Source organism: Schistocerca cancellata, chromosome 5 (assembly GCF_023864275.1).
Source record: "Schistocerca cancellata isolate TAMUIC-IGC-003103 chromosome 5, iqSchCanc2.1, whole genome shotgun sequence".
In the NCBI taxonomy this organism is placed as follows: domain Eukaryota; kingdom Metazoa; phylum Arthropoda; class Insecta; order Orthoptera; family Acrididae; genus Schistocerca; species Schistocerca cancellata.
The window spans coordinates 538,191,807-538,208,005 of NC_064630.1; the positions used below are offsets into that span (position 1 = coordinate 538,191,807).

General features: G+C 41.4%; 1 non-coding gene across 1 annotated transcript; it reads left to right on the forward strand.

Annotated features, from left to right (window-relative positions):
• Positions 1–288: 288 nt before the first annotated feature.
• Positions 289–364, forward strand: Trnas-cga (transfer RNA serine (anticodon CGA)). The gene has a single exon. It is a non-coding gene; the product is annotated as a tRNA-Ser (tRNA).
• Positions 365–16,199: the final 15,835 nt, after the last annotated feature.

Below are 16,199 nucleotides of genomic sequence, written 5' to 3' on the forward strand. Positions count from 1 at the left end.
CCACAGCGCCTCGCAAAAACCACACGTGAGGTCCCAAGATCTCATCACGATACCTGCCAGCAGTTAAACCTTGCTGATTCAACTGTATAAGTTCATGAAGAGGTTTTAGAGTGGTCAACATAATCCCTACTTTCAGGGGGCCCCAGACTTGGCTAAGCCATGTCTCCGCAATATCCTTTCTTTCAGGGGTGCTAGTTCTGCAAGATTTGCAGGAGAGCTTCTGTAAAGTTTGGAAGGTAGGAGACGAGGTACTGGCAGAAGTAAGGCTGTGAGGACGGGACGTGAGTTGTGCTTGGGTAGCTCAGTCGGTAGAGCACTTGCCCGCGAAAGGCAAAGGTCCCGAGTTCGAGTCTCGGTCAGCACACAGTTTTAATCTGCCAGGAAGTTTCATAATCCCTACTCACAACATCAGGAACCCTCCTCAATATTTGTCTCTTTTCACAACGTTCGGGTGCCGAAAACGTGCTACACGTTCCATACGGAAGCGAATCCGTCGAGAATCACCCTCCAGACCAATTCGGGACTCATCTGTGGAAAGTACATTGACCCAATGTGTGTTGACAACTCCACTCTACTCATTATCTTCTGTGAAGACGCATCAGAGGTACACATACAGCAGGTCTCTGGCAATAAAGGTCACCATGCAGAAGACTTGTGTACAACGTCTGCCTCGATACAACACGTCCAGTGGGTGTTGCGAGGTCAGATTTAAGTTGCTGTGCAGTGCTAAGGCGGAACCGCCGTTCGCTTACAGCCAAGTAACGGTCCCCTTTTTCTGATGTCACACGTGGTTGGCCCTCCTCTGGTCTTCGCGGTAGAGTTCCAGTCTCTATAAATTGTCGCCACATCCGTAAAACAACAGGATGATTTACGTTAAGTTATCGGGCCACATCAGTTTGCGACTAACCTCCTTCCATTTTTCGTATGTGCCTCCACCGCAGAGTGTCTGGTAGGGGTCTTCACTCTGCCATACAGCTCCGTCTATGACAGTGTATACAGCGATTGTGGATTTGGACTCCCGGCAAATACCACCCCGTTTGATAGGTGCCCTAACGTCATCGTTAGCGTGGTTGTTCGTTGACCTGAATGCTACATTCCTTACAGAACACAATCGTACGGACATCCTTCGACAGTTTGTATGATTATATAGTGAATTAGATACAGGATGGAGAAGTAGTGGTTTTCTACTTTATCTTTGGACACCAGTGTATAACTGTTTGAATTGATTCAAAAAAGAGAAGAGTATAGACTTTACTAAAAGCAATTAAAGTATTTTTATTGCAGTACGCAAATGACGTTTTCCTCCTCTTCCCAAAGCATGTATTTTGTAATACAGTTGCGGCTACTCCACAAGAAGAATCCTTTATGTTTCTATAACATGTAGAAATGCCTTCTCTTCACGATAGCAATGGAGGTACTATCGAAGACAATGCTGCCAAAGCAGAGTTACTAAACACAGCCTTCCGAAATGCTTTCACAAAAGAAGACGAAGTAAATATTCCAGAATTAGAATAAAGAACAGCTGTCAACGTGAGTAACGTAGAAGTAATGAAGCAACTTAAATCACTTAATAACAGCAAGTCTTCTGGTCCAGACGATATATCAATTAGGTTCCTTTCGGAGTATGCTGATGCATTAGCTCCATACTTAACAATCATATACTACCGTTCCCTCGACGGAAGATCTGTACCCAAAGACTGGAAAGTTGCACAGGTCACACCAATATTGAAGAAAGGGAGTAGGAGTAATGCACTAAATTACAGCCCATATCGTTAACGTCGATATGCAGCAGGATTTTAGAACATATATTGTGTTCGAACATAATTAATTACCTCGAAGAAAACGGTCTGTTTACACACAGTCAACATTGGTTTAGAAAACATCGTTCTTGTGAAACACAGCTAGCTCTTTATTCACATGAAGTGCTGAGTGCTATTGACAAGGGATTTTAGATCGATTCTGTATTTCTGGATTTCCAGAAGGCTTTTGACACTGTACTACACAAGCGGCTCTTAGTAAAATTGCATGCTTATGGATAGTCTCAGTTGATTTCCTGTCAGAGAGGCCACAGTTCATAGTAATTGACGGAAAGTCATCGAGTAAACCAGAAGTAATTTCTGGTGTTCCCCAAGGTAGTGTTATAGGCCCTTTGCTGTTCCTTTTCTATATAAACGATTTGGGAGACAATATGAGCAGCCGTCTTCGGTTGTTTGCAGATGACGCTGTCGTTTATCGACTAAAAAAGTCATCAGAATATCAAAACGAACTGTAATACGATTTACAAGAAATATCAGAATGGTGCTAAAAGTGGCAGTTGACCTTAAATAACGAAAAGTGTGAGATAATCCAATCCACATGAGTGCTAAAAGTAAGTCGTTAAACTTCGGTTACACGATAAATCAGTGTAAGCTAAAAGCCGTAAATTCAACTAAATACCTAGGTATTACAATTATGAACAACTTAGGAACACATAGAAAATGTTGTGGGGAAGGCTAACCAAAGACTGTGTCTTATTGGCAGGACATGTAGAAAATGTAACAGACCTACTAAGGAGACTGCGTACACTACGCGGTGTGAGATCCTTACCAGATAGGACTGACGGAGTGTATCGAAAAAGTTCAAAGAATGGCATCACGTTTTTGTATTTTCGCGAAATATGGGAGAGAGTGTCACAGAAATGATACAGCGTTTGGGATGGACATCATTAAAAGAAAGGCGTTTGTCGTTGCGACGGTATCTTCTCACGAAATTCTAATTACCAACTTTCTCCTCCGAATGCGAAAATATTTTGTTGAAATCGACTTACATAGGGAGGAACGATCACCATGATAAAATAAGGGAAATCAGAGCTCGTACGGAAAGATATAGGTGTTTATTCTTTCCGCGCGCTATACGAGACTGGAATAATAGAGAACTGTATTTGAACATGTACTTATGGATAAACTATTCCACGGTCGTACTGACGTGGCATTTTCACTATCTCTGTGAGCGTTCTTCAGCTAAACTGCTTAAAAGAAATGTTTTACTACGACTGCAGTGAAATTAAACAAGACTTTTGTGTACTATTGAGTGCTAAAAAATATAATATTCTCTCTTGCTGCTAGTTTTGCTATGGTAGTGCAGCATCATGCACCTTCTCTCTGAATACGAAGTGCACTCCAAAAACATGTCTAGAAGTGTGTGCTATTTGTAACAGTTAAGTTTCCCTTGTCATTACGTCACGAAGTATTATTATGAATGTCTGCATTACATGTTTGAAATTTATTCTATCAAAGACGTTCGCAAAGCCATTATTCCAGTCAAGTCAGCTTCCTGCTCTTTGAATAGTGGTTTCAGCACCTCACAAGGCAAGACTTGAGGTAATCGGCGAAGGAAGTACCTCTGAGTAGGCAGTAGGGTTTCCCACAAGTATACTTAGCACCGCCAGCAGTTCTCTTCTTGTAGTAGGAGGAAGCACTCTCTAATCCCCTCAGAAGTTCGCCCTAAGCTAAGTGGAGAACTGGTGGTCTTGATATTATGGCCACTACAGGAGCACAAATTGCTGTATACACTACACGAGAATATACTGGCGTATTCACGGCTGAAAAATGCTGAAATTAAAACTGTTACAGTCTTTAAGAAATAGAATTTCCATTATTGTAAACACACTGAAATTTAAGAACCGGTTTCCAATTCCAAATGCCTACCATGTCGGGTTTTTGATGAACTGTAATTAACCTTCTAGCCACTAACGGACGTAGGTTCAGTAACATTTGGCGAGGTAGGGTCGCAGTCAGCTATACTACATCACAGTCAGTAATAGTGAATGCAGTCCAGAATGACGTTTGGATATGCTTGCACTACTAAGACTGATTTACTTTTCGTACTACGCCACTAAAGATCTTAAGGTCAACGTCGAAATGACGAGTTACTGTGAAAAGCAGTAACCGGTTACGAAGCCATTTGCGTACCTGTGGCTGGAAAGAAAAATGTAGCAAGAAAATTTTGAAAATTATTTTAGAAAAACCATGATTATATAACGATTTCTCAAAACTTTTGGAGAAAGCTGTAGTCCGATGATTTACTTTTGGAATATATCTATAGCTACATCTGCATCGGTATCGGCAAGCCACTTTTCGGTGTGTAGCGGACTGTATTTTATGTATCACACTCACCTTGTGCGTGGAAATAAGGTTTTTGCAAAGCCCTCGTGTGAGCCTGAATCTCTATAACTTTACTTTTACTGTTTTTTTTTCGTGAGATTTATGTGTGGGGTATTGGTTCTAAAAGGCAACGTATACTGTCGGCATATTAACAGTGAGATACAAAATGAGGCACATTGCCTCTCTCGTAGTGTCTGCTACTGGTGGAGGATTAGCAATTCCGTGACAGTTTGCTACTTCCTAAATGCACTGCGACTAAATGCGCCGCTCTTCTCTATATCCTCCACTGGTCCTATCTGGTAAAGGTCAAGGTCTAACGAAGAATAGTCAAGCATGTATCGAACGTGAGTGTGAAAGATACCTTCGTTGTGGGTGGAGTACTCATTCTCCTTCTAATGAATCTCTCCCTTCTGATTTTCTTAAAATAAGTTTTATTTGGTCATTCTACTTAAACTGCTCTGTACATATATTCCCAGGTAGTTAATGAATGTTATTGTTTCCGCTGACTGTTCAGTAATCGTGCAGTCATACGATTCTACATCTACAGCTACATCTACATGATTACTCTGCAATTCACATTTAAGTGCTTGGCAGAGGGTTCATCGAACCACAATCATACTATCTCCCTACCATTCCACTCCCGAACAACGCGTGGGAAAAACGAACACCTAAACCTTTCTGTTCGAGCTCTGATTTCTCTTATTTTATTTTGGTGATCATTCCTGCCTATGTAGGTTGGGCTCAACAAAATATTTTCGCATTCGGAAGAGAAAGTTGGTGACTGAAATTTCGTAAATACATCTCGCCGCGACGAAAAACGTCTTTGCTTTAATGACTTCCATCCAAACTCGCGTATCATATCTGCCACACTCTCTCCCCTATTACGCGATGATACAAAACGAGCTGCCCTTTTTGCAGCCTTTCGATGTCCTCGGCCAATCCCACCTGGTTCAAATGGTTCAAATGGCTCTGAGCACTATGGGACTCAACTGCTGAGGTCATTAGTCCCCTAGAACTTAGAACTAGTTAAACCTAACTAACCTAAGGACATCACAAACATCCATGCCCGAGGCAGGATTCGAACCTGCGACCGTAGCGGTCTTGCGGTTCCAGACTGCAGCGCCTTTAACCGCACGGCCACTTCGGCCGGCTATCCCACCTGGTAAGGATCCCACACCGCGCAGCAATATTCTAACAGAGGACGAACGAGTGTAGTGTAAGTCGTCTCTTTAGTGGATTTGTTTCATCTTCTAAGTGTCCTGCCAATGAAACGCAACCTTTGGCTCGCCTTCCCCATAATATTATCTATGGGGTCTTTCCAACTGAAGTTGTTCGTAATTTTAACACCCAGGTACTTAGCTGAAATGTCAGCCTTGAGAATTGTACTATTTATCGAGTAATCGAATTCCAACGGATTTCTTTTGGAACTCATGTGGATCACCTCACACTTTTCGTTATTTAGCGTCAACTGACACTTGCCACACCAATCTTTTCTAAATCGCTTTGCAACTGATACTGGTCTTCGGATGACCTTACTAGACGGTAAATTACAGCGTCATCTGCGAACAACCTAAGAGAACTGCTCAGATTGTCACCCAGGTCATTTATATAGATCAGGAACAGCGGAGGTCCCAGGACGCTTCCCTGGGGAACACCTGATATCACTTCAGTTTTACTCGATGATTTGCCGTCTATTACTACGAACTGCGACCTTCCTGACAGGAAATCACGAATCCAGTCGCACAACTGAGACGATACCCCATAGGCCCGCAGCTTGATTAGAAGTCGCTTGTGAGGAACGCTGTCAAAAGCTTTCCGGAAATCTAGAAATATGGAATCAACTTGAGATCCCCTGTCGATAGCGGCCATTACTTCGTGCGAGTAAAGAGCTAGCTGCGTTGCACAAGAACGATGTTTTCTGAAACCATGCTGATTACGTATCAATAGATCGTTCCCTTCGAGGTGATTCATAATGTTTGAATACAGTATATGCTCCAAAACCCTACTGCAAACCGACGTCAATGATATAGGTCTGTAGTTCGATGGATTACTCCTACTACCCTTCTTAAACACTGTTGCAACCTGCGCAATTTTTCAATCTGTAGGTACAGATATATCGATGAGCGAGCGGTTGTATGTGATTGCTAAGTAGGGAGCTATTGTATCAGCGAAATCTGAAAGGAACCTAATCGGTATACAATCTGGACCTGAAGACTTGTCCGTATCAAGCGATTTGAGTTGCTTCGCAACCCCTATGGTATCTACTTCTAAGAAACTCATGCTAGCAGCTGGTCATGTTTCAAATTCCGGAATATTCCATTCGTCTTCCCTGGTGAAGGAATTTCGGGAAACTGCGTTCAATAACTCCGCTTTAGCGGCACAATCGTCCGTAACAGTACCATCGGCACTGCGCAGCGAAGGTATTGACTGCGTCTTGCCGCTTGTGTACTTTACATAGGACCAGAATTTCTTTGGATTTTCTACCAAATTTCGAGACAATGTTTCGTTGTGGAACCTATTAAAGGCATCTCGCATTGAAGTCCGTGCCAAATTTCGTGCGTCTGTAAATTTTAGCCAATCTTCGGGATTTCCGTTCTTCTGAACTACGCATGCTTTTTCCGTTGCCTCTGCAACAGCGTTCGGACCTGTTTTGTGTACCACGGGTGATCAGTTCCATCTCTTACCAATTTATGGGGTATAAATCAATTGCTGTTGCTACTATATCTTTGAATTTGAGCCACATCTCGTCTACATTTTCATAGTCAGTTCGGAAGGAATGGAGATTCTCTCTTAGGAAAACTTCTAGTGACACTTTATCCGCTTTTTTTAAATAAAATTATTTTGCGTTTGTTTCTGGTGGATTTTGAAGAAACGAATGTTCCCGGCTATTATAAGCAACAAATTACATTTGAAATTTTAAACATTTTTATTTGCTGAAGTCAAGCATCCGTTAGTTAATTTAATTACAGGATATATGTGTAGCCACCTCGGTTGCACAGAATTATTGTCAAATTGAGCATTTCGACAGCACTAAGGCAGTTTTCAAATGGTTCTAATGGCTCTAGGCACTATGAGATTTAACATATGAAGTCATCAGTCACCTAGACTTAGAGCTACTTAAACCTAACTAACCTAAGGACAACACACATCCATGCGCGAGGCAGGATTCGAACACGTGACCATAGCAGCAACGCGGTTCCGAACTGAAGCGCCTAGAACCGCTCGGCCACAGTGGATGGCAAGGCAGTCTTCATCAGAATAAAAATTACATAGGATTACCTAGAAAATATAATGACATAGCTTGAAATACAATATACTTAATAGGATTGCTTCCATAAAAAGTACAAACAGTATACTTGCATATAATCACATCATGGGTGAGAAGAACATCTGAGCAACAATGCTCTCGTCAAATAGAAAATTTTGACAACAATAAAAACTAAAATGAGAAAATGTAACATATTTGTCAACTGGATAAAATATTCCATGGAAATACAATGGCAGCCGCATGGTCGCTTAGGACCAAGAACTGCATTAAAAGAGCCGCTACCGTCACACTAGACGGCTAACGGGTCAAGGCAGCTAAAAGTTGGACATGAACACAGATTCGCGCCATCTAGCAAGAAGACAAGAGCAGATGAGGGATTGCAAAGATAATTTAAACATTTCAGGTAACAACAGGAACCAGTACATGAAAGTTACAACAGACCGTAACAGTCTTATTTTACAAAAGAAAATATAGTTCAAGTAAAGTACGGAGAAAACATGAAAATGCGATGGAAAACGATGCTTAAGAGACTACATTGAGGAGAGTATCGCCATTCAGACAATTTTTAATTAGCAGCTCTATACCTTGAAAAAAGTTTTTGTTGTGTAGTTGCAAACGTTCGTTAAGAATGAGACCGTCCTTCAGAGCTAGGTGTTTAAAAATCTTTAGCTCTTCTAAGATGTTAAGGTTAAGACCTTTTTTCTCCGAGTGCAAGGTCTGAGCGTCTTTTACAGCTTTAGGATTATGGCCAGTGATTAACAAATGGTCAACGAAAGTTGAGTTGTGAACATTGGTGCCCTTTTTGCCTAGAAGGTGGTCCTTGAATCTTATCGAAATAACTCGGCCGTTTTGGCCTATGTAATAGGTGGGACAATTGCCGCAAATAATTTTACAAACACCAGAATTCTGCAAATGGGGAAGCGTAGGTTTCAAGTTATGTATGATGTTACATTTTTAAAGAATTATCGGTGGAGAAGGCCACTCTACAGTTACATTTATTTTGAAGCAGACGTTGTATCCTGTAAGAAATTGTACCCAGGAATAGTATAGAGAGAAATTTTTGCCTTTCATTAGGTTCAGTATTAGAAAGGCCTAGGGTGGTGATTCTCATTGCTTTTCCTACTAAAAATACTATCTGCTATAGAAGGATCATAGCCATTATTGATAGCAACAGTTTTAATCAGAATGATTTAAAAATTGAGATTTTCATTAGAAAGTGGGTAGAGGTGGCTCTATGAATAGCTGAATGAAAAAAGCCATCTTATGAGAATGCGATGCGGGTGTACTGAAGTGAACTGTATAATTTGATCAGAACTGGTTTTTTACGGAATATTTTACTCTATTTTTGTCGTCTACTATCGTAAGAGTGAGATCTAGAAAACTTAACTGCCAGAACTTATTTACGCGTTCACAGGTAAAAGAAATATTTTCATGAAACTCGCTGAACATATTAAAAATTCGATCCATCGTTAGGCCCTTTGTAAATGATCAAGATGTCATCGACGTATCTAGCGTATGAAAGAATGCCTAAACTTGATGCTGAGAAATTACTGAAAAATTTTACTTCTAAGGAATTAATGAACACATCTGTAAATATTCCTGCTAAGTGGTTCCCTATTGCAAGACCATCTAGTTGTTGATATAGCTTTCCATTAAAGTCAAAAAAATTGTATTTCATTACAATACGAACTTAATTCATAAGATCGGTGATTTGCTCATCAGAGAAATCTTTTTTGAAACAATGTAATTTTTTTCTACTATGTCTAAAGTTGCGAGTGTAAAGATTTGTAATTTCAAAGGAAAGTATCTCTATCACAGTGAACGTCTTTAATTTTAATAACTAAATCTCGACTATTGGAAACAGAATAATTGCTGTGAAAAAGAACGATTTTTTTTCAATATATTGGCTAAGTCGTGATAGTCACTGTTCGTTTCTCACAGCAGTTATTCTGTTTCCTATACTCAAGATTTAGTTAGTAAAATTAAAGATGTTCCCTGTGATAGAGACATATGTTTTATATTGAGGATCAACTGGCACTCCCTGCAAGGAGCGTCGATCCCCTACAGGTCTTCTTGCATTTCACTTCAATTTTAAATCGCTGCAACTTCCTCATATATGCAATTATCATCTGCCAACAGCGTCGTGGAGCTACCGACGTTATCCACTAGCTTATTTACACAAATTGCGAACAGTAAGGGTCTTGCAACAGTCCGCTGGTGGATGGTCGGTGCTACTTTTACGTCTGAAAATTTAACTCTGTAAGAATGACATACTATGTTCCATTTGCAGGAGTGATGTGTTCTGTTTTCTAGGAATTATTTGTTAGCAGTTCTTCAGTGTAGTCACTAACCTGCACTCATATTCCGATTTCACGTATCTAGTTAACCAAGCGACATTGATAAACTGTGTCTAATGCCCTTCTGAAGTCAGGAAATTTGCACCGTCGCCTATTCCCTTTTCGGTCTCGTGGACGAACAGAACGAATTGTCTTTCACGCGGCCATTCTGTTTGGAGAACTTGTTGGTTCGCATACAGATTTGCGGTCTCCATGGAGGTCATATTTTTTTGAGTTATCAGTCTTCTGCCTGGTTTGATGCGGCCCCTATGCCAGCGTTCCCATCTCAATAACACTTGCAGACTACATCCTCAGTTATATACTGGATGTATTCCAATCTCTGTGTTGTTCTACAGTTTTCACTCTCTTCTGCTCCTTCTAGTACCATGGAACATAATTCCTGGTGTCTTAACTCATTTACTATCCTCCCGTCCCTTCTTCTAGTCATACATTCATTTGTTTTGCCGAGAACCTCCTCATCGCTCACCTTATCAATCCTTACTGTGAACCCTCTTCAATTTTCAGAGTCATATTGATTTTCAACCATGATTACTCTTCATAGCCGGCCGAAGTGGCCGTGCGGTTAAAGGCGCTGCAGTCCGGAACCGCGGGGCTGCTACGGTCGCAGGTTCGAATCCTGCCTCGGGCATGGATGTTTGTGATGTCCTTAGGTTAGTTAGGTTTAACTAGTTCTAAGTTCTAGGGGACTAATGACCTCAGCAGTTGAGTCCCATAGTGCTCAGAGCCATTTGAACCATTACTCTTCATAAATATATTTATTTACAATAAATTGCTTGTCCAGCTCATGGAATATTGTGGCGCACGTTCTGCAAATATAGTATTGATTAGAAATCAAATTAACCACCTATCGGGTCGGGCGTTGTGGCCGAGTGGTTCTAGGCGCTTCAGTCTGGAACTGCGCGTCCGCTACGGTCACAGGTTCGAATCCTGCCTCGGGCATGGATGTGTGTGATGTCCTTAGGTTAGTTAGGTTTAAGTAGTTCTACGTTCTAGGGGACTGATGACCATAGATGTTAAGTCCCATAGCGCTCAGAGCCATTTGAACCATTTGAACCACCTATCGGCATGATGTGCCTGCGGATCTCGTTGTCACTATAAACTGAAGGTAAGGGATCAGTGTGACTCGGACAGACGTGCAGGACGCCTCACAGACCCGATGCGCGAACCGTACAGTGAAATGAGAAAATTTGGAAGTGGGCGCATCATTGGCGTGAGAGCCTGTGATGCTTCCACCTGGAAGATTAGTGGTCGTGTGAGACGAAGTTTTTCGGCAGTGTGATGGGTTTGTGCAGACTGGTTCACGGAAGGCCGTAGAACACGACAAAATGGGTAATGTCACACCAACCAGACATCCCCCTCCACAACTTCCCTTCCCCCCTCCCTCCCTCCCCCCCCCCCTCCGAGGAGATCAACACCGCATCCGAATGGCATTGCAGGACAGATTAGCATCCACCACGGCGATGGCTCAACAGTGGAACAGTGTAACACGTCGTACACTATCAAGAGTTACAGTCTGTCGTCTGCATGGGTTACGTGCGCGTCCTCCACTTATCCTCCTACCTTTGATGAATGTGCAGAAATAAGCTAAACGACAATGGCGCATGAAACGACGTCACTGGGGACAGGAGTGCCATCAGATAGTGTTTTCGGACGAAACCAAGTTCTATTTCTTGGAAAACGATGACCCCCTTTTTGGTTTGCATCAGACAGGGGGAGCAGAATCACAGTGACTGCATTCATACAAGACATACAGTGTCAACTCAACTCCTTAGGGTGTTGGGTGCTATTGAGTGCAACCACAAGTACAGTTCGTGCGTGTACAGGGCACTGTGACCAGTATCGCGTAACCTTCTTCTTTTTAGTGAAAGAGAATATTCTGTTAACTGAATGAAATGTTTTGTAAAAAATTCTCTTTTATGTTTGTTAAAAGCCACGACTGAATTTTCTCAGGGAGCTATCGCCAGAAATATCATACGTATTCCAACGTGAAGACATCCGTCTTACTCACGATGGAATAAAAAAATATCTTTCTTAAATATCACGCGATAAGCAAATTAAACACAGTCTTAATTATTTTTTCTGCGAGGCTTGATGCTCGAGGATAGCTGCCTATGTGCAATGGCAGCGTACACAATTATAGAAATTACTCTTAATAAAACTGTACCTCTGGTCTAAAACGAATTGGAAAATATTACAAGATGCCGTTTTGTATTTATTGAGATCTTAGCATTAAATGACTATTTAAATAGCATATATCATTTTTGTTATTAATGGCGTCGCTACTAAACATGGTTCAAATGGCTCTGAGTACTTTGGAACTTAACTTCTTAGGTCATCAGTCGCCTAGAACTTAGAACTAATTAAACCTAACTAACCTAAGGAAATCACACACATCCATGCCCGAGGCAGGATTCGAACCTGCGACCGTAGCGGTCGCGCGGTGCCAGACTGAGGCGCCTAGAACCGCGTCGCTACTGCAATGAGCCTATACAAAATGGCCAGGGCATCATTTAATTACCACGTAACTAAATCATGGGCAGGAGAGGTACTTGCTACTGACAAAAACACAATTTTGAATGATTATTTTTATATATATTCAAAATATGACTAGTATTTCTACAGATAATTGTATTAATTACGACCGTGAACAATAAGCTCCCCTCAGCTAGAACGTCAGAACCAAGAAGACAATGAAACAAAAAATGTCATGTTTTTTGTACCAAATGATAGAGATACTACACATTACTATTCTGAGAGTGCATATAGCGCTTCCTTTGTTGAGTATAGATAATTTAATTTATACTCTTTTTTTTTTCTCTGGGGGCTACGCTATAGTGGCCAATGTGAATGACATCCTGCGCCCCGTAGCCATTCTCGTTCTGCACAACGTCCCAGACGCCATTTTTCTGAAAGACAATCCACGACCACATGTTACTGCATGAACACGTGTCTTCTTGGTGTCACAGGATGTGAGCCTTTTGCCCTGGCTAACCATATCACCAGACTTGCCGCCAATCGAAAATGTGTGGGAAATGGTGAAAGGACGGGTGCAGCGCTGTGACCCAGTGTCAGCAACCTCAGATGAACTTTGGAACCTGGTGATGCATTAGGGATTGCTGTACCATAGGTCGCCATTAGCGCCTTATACGCGTTGATGCCATCACACAAGAAACAAGTTGTCAGGGCCCACGACGGACCCTGTGACTAATAGCCAACGGGGCACGTGCTGAACAGAGTTGACTGAAATGCTAATCATTTCTGCGGAACATACTAATATTCATGTCCCGTGAATATGAGCGTTCTATCTCTAGTCGCTCAAGGTGTTCTATTTTTCCTTTTTATTTTTTGAATATGTGTGTATTTTACAGCATTATGTACTGCATACAGTAATGGACCAGTTCAGAGACAATGATAATTTATATCAGCTTGACATTGACCCCTGTCATACAACAGAATCCGTGATTGTGTGTGTGTGCGTGTGTGTGTGTGTGTGTTGATAGTTCTATTCATGAAATGGGCTGACTCACCCAGAGTCCCGACATGAACCCAATGGAATACCTATGGGGTAAGTTAGAACGTCGACTTTGCTGCAGACCAGAGTTTCAGCTCCTGAGGAGGAATCAGGTGTCATTTCTCCTCACAAATTGAGAAACTTCAAGTCGTCCTAAAGGCGATGGGTGGAAAAACTCCATGATTCACTGAGCTCTAACCGACTCAGTATATCAACATGAGGTAAAGAAACTTTGTATCCACTGATTCTATCTTTTAGAGTGCATGTAGTAATCTTTGATGTAGACATCGATGTTTAAGGAGTAGGTTACAGCTATAAATAGAAGTAAGTCACATTTGGATTAGTACTAATGACTAGGATTTTAATTTCAAGTATTTATACTCTTAACAGGTGGTGGAATGTATTGTGTTTGCATTTTGGACAGAGGTGTCTGTTTCACTGTCTTTTTGCTATGGGTAATAGCCATAACATGGGTAAGGAACTTATATCGTCACAGTACAGGACTAGTGATACGTTTCTGGAGCGTCTCCCAAACTTTAAGTATCAGATGGGCAGTAAAACGAAGTGATATGAAGTGGGGGCCGGCGGGCACTTGATATAAGGGAGAGGAAGACTTGTACTTGGAACGATATATGGAAAGTATGACGCAAATATGAAAGAACATCATATCATATGGCGCGACCTGTTCTATGGTTCTGTTATAATGTTTGGAATTCTTTGCATTTAGGCATGCCGACAGATATCAGACGAATTCTTTGCAATTAGGCATGGTGACATATGTCAGACGATTCCAAGACCTACTAATTAAATATGAATTTGTCATAGATGTTAAGGGATTAAACTGCAGATCTCTAGAAAATGCATAGCACTTCTCTAGAAATCATGCCGATTATTCGATGTATACAGAAACTCTGCTGCCTCCGTCAAATGGGGCGTGTGAAATCAGTGAGAAGACAACATGTCAGATATGGATATGTGCCTGTTTCCATAGTTGAATGAAAATTGATGCTATTGATACGATGGACTTTCCGCGACATGGGATATCTTACCGAGTGTCAATGTAGAAGTTTGATGTTCCGGGGCGAGAGGACACCGGTTATCATCAGATTCTGTATTAGCTATTCATTAATATTATAACAAAAGTTCAAATAATTTGCAAAATAATAGACTGATAAACTTCTTTTAAATTGTTGTTGGTGTGGTCATCAGTCCTGAGACTGGTTTGATGCAGCTCACCATGCTACTCTATCCTGTGCAAGATTCTTCATCTCCCAGTACCTACTGCAGCCTACATCCTTCTGAATCTGCTTAGTGTATTCACCTCTTGGTCTCCCTCTACAATTTTTACCCTCCACGCTGCCCTCCAATACTAAATTGGTGATCCCTTGATGCCTCAGAACATGACCCACCAACCAATCCCTTATACTAATCAAGTTGTGCCACAAACTTCTCTTCTCCCCAATTCTATTCAATACCTCCTCATTAGTTATGTGATCTACCTATCTAATCTTCAGCATTCTTCTGTGGCACCCGAAAGCTTCCATTCTCGTCTTGTCTAAACTATTTGTCGTCCATGTTTCACTTCCATACATGGCTACACTCCATACAAATACTTTCAGAAACGACTTCCTGACACTTAAATCAATACTCGAAGTTAACAAATTTCTCTTCTTCAGAAACGCTTTCCTTGCCATTGCCAGTCTACATTTTATATCCTCTCTACTTCGACCATCATCAGTTATTTTGCTCCCCAAATAGCAAAACGCCTTTACTACATTAAATGTCTCATTTCCTAATCTAATTCCCTCAGCATCACCCGATTTAATTCGACTACATTCCATTATCCTGGTTTTGCTTTTGTTGATGTTCATCTTATACCCTCCTTTCAAGACACTGTCCATTCCGTTCAACTGCTTTTCCCAGTCCTTTACTGTCTCTGAGAGAATTACAATGTCATCGGCAAACCTCAAAGTTTTTATTTCTTCTCCATGGATTTTAATACCTACTCCGAACATTTCTTATGTTTCCTTCACTGCTTGCTCAATATACAGATTGAACAGCATCGGAGAGAAGCTACAACCCTGTCTCACTCCCTTCCCAACCACTGCTTCCTTTTCACGTCCCTCGACTCTTATAACTGCCATCGCTTTCTGTACAAATAATAAATATCCTTTCGCTCCATGTATTTTACCCCTGCCACCTTCACAATTTGAAAGGAAGTATTCCAGTCAACATTGTCAAAAGCTTTCTCTAAGTCTACAAATGCTAGAAACGTATGTTTGCCTTTCCTTAATCATTCTTCTAAGATAAGTCGTAGGGTCAGTATTGCCTTACGTGTTCCAACATTTCTACGGAATCCAAAATAATCTTCCCCGAGGTCAGCTTCAAACAGTTTTTCCATTCGTCTGTAAAGAATTCGCATTAGTATTTTGCAGCTGTGACTTATTAAACTGATAGTTCGGTAATTTTCACATCTGTCAACACCTGCTTTCTTTGGGATTGGAATTACTATATTCTTCTTGAAGTCTGAGGGAATATCGCCTGCCTCATACTTCTTGCTCACCAGATGGCAGAGTTTTGTTAGGCCTGGCTCTCCCAAGGCTGTCAGTAGCGCTAATGGAATGTTGTCTACTCCCGGGGCCTTGTTTCGACTTAGGTCACTCAGTGCTCTGTCAAACTCTTCACGCAGTATCGTATCTCCCATTTCGTCTTCATCTACCTCGTCTACCATTTCCATAATTTTTTCCTTAAGAACATCGCCTCTGTATAGACCCTCTATATACTCCTTTCACCTTTCTGCTTTCCCTTCTTTGCTTAGAACTGGGTTTCCATCTGAGCTCTTGATATTCATGCAAGTGGTTCTCTTTCTTCCAAAGGTCTCTTTAATTTTCCTGTGGGCAGTATCTATCTTACCCCTCGTG